Source organism: Nicrophorus vespilloides, unplaced genomic scaffold, assembly GCF_001412225.1.
Source record: "Nicrophorus vespilloides isolate i.1.1-1 unplaced genomic scaffold, Nicve_v1.0, whole genome shotgun sequence".
Taxonomy (NCBI): Eukaryota; Metazoa; Arthropoda; class Insecta; order Coleoptera; family Silphidae; genus Nicrophorus; species Nicrophorus vespilloides.
Window position 1 is genome coordinate 54,487 of NW_017096706.1, and position 1,798 is coordinate 56,284.

The window sequence follows — 1,798 nt, forward strand, 5'->3', positions numbered from 1 at the left end:
TATATGAGTATTATATATGCAGGTTTTTACAAGTTCAAGAAAGGTATTGCGACCACAAAGCTAATGCCTGCACCCTACAACTTACACAATTTTATAAATATATATAATATTTTTTTTACTTCATAGGTATTTTTATAAATAATGTATTTGTCTTTATATTATAAGATAGTATAATGTAAGGAAATAGGTACTATCAGTGTATTTCATGGACCCCCATTTTTTTTTCCGCTGACGTAGGGGTGACAGCTGTCATTTTGCGACTCATTGAACATTTGCGACTTACAGGTTGAGAAACGCTGGTGAAAACTTTAAAATTATATAATGGAACGTTTAAATTCGAAAAATAGTGATTATTAATACAAATTTTATGAAAATTTCAATTTACAATATGAACCAAAAAAAAAACACAAAACACAAAATTGTAACGATACTTATTTAGTAATTTATAAGCTTTTTATAATCTATTAAGGAATATTTACCTCTGTGACTCAATATCCTATAAGTAAATGGTAATAAAGTAAATACTGATAAACGAGTTAAAATTTTATCTACAAAACAAGAATATTGTACGTTAACGAGATTTTCGTAATACTCTTGGATGTTTTCGTGTAACAACAATGTTTGAATGGAAACGTAATTTAATCTTATTAATAACAATTTTAGTAGTATTGACGATAAATTTAATGCAACTTCAAGGTAATGATGTTGAATTTTCTAAGGTGGTAATGAATATAAACCGTTCGATAATTTTATCCGTGCATTGTAATCGAGCAGATGGCATAATATACCAGATGATGATAATAATAATAATATATTTGACATTGAGGAATTATCTAAAGCAATTAGGCAACCATATGTACTTAATTTGAATATGAGAGCAACAAAAACAACAAAAAAAAAAGTTGAACGCTTAATATTAATGATGTCTGTCGTCAAACGAATTCATCCATGGCAACGGACTCCCGTGATCCTATTATCAGCGTTATCTGTGGACAATACACATAATCTGCGAGATAAATGTAAGAATTTTCCGCTGATGTCGATTTTTGTCCGTAATTCGCAATTTCCCGGAAGGAAATTTAATTTATTGAAATGCGGTGATTGGAAGGGGATGGTATCAGTTGGATGTGAGGGGGGAGGTTGGTGTTGTACACCCTTTCGGGGGATGGAAAATGGTTTAAATTTGAAGAGTTTGTTGCGTGGAGCGGCTGTTGATAAAGTCTGTTAATCTCTTTGCTCAGGGGGTCTTTTTATTATCGTCGGATTTACGTTTATGCCGAATGCATTGAACCCGAGATATAAAGTGTGAGTGAGTCTTTGTCAGTCGTTCTCGTTTAACAAGAGGAAGCTCATCATCGACGTCGTCATGCACGGCATCCATCCGATCCATATAAACAGCATAGTGTGCGGTGTTCTCCTTTTCACGGTCCTCGTCGGTCTCGTCATATGGTTGCTCATCAAAGCTCTGAAGAACGAAGAGTTCTACAACGAAGGTAAACTACAAATGCATAACGTGCACACCTTTCCTAGAAGTTCGTACGTTTAACGCAGGCGAAACAATAGGCAACAGATAATTATTATGATAGATAACGCGTTTTATCGGGCCTCTCGATTATTATACCATTTAGTATGCATGTTTTTCTGCGAACAGCTCGAATCGCAAGAGCACGTGAATCGCCTTCCAAACTATGTACTTCTCAATTATTTCCGGTTTCTTTGTGATCGTCTTGGCAATAGCCGTTTGCTATATGCTATTCGTGTTTTGCTATCGACTACTTATGGGTATATGCAAATCTAG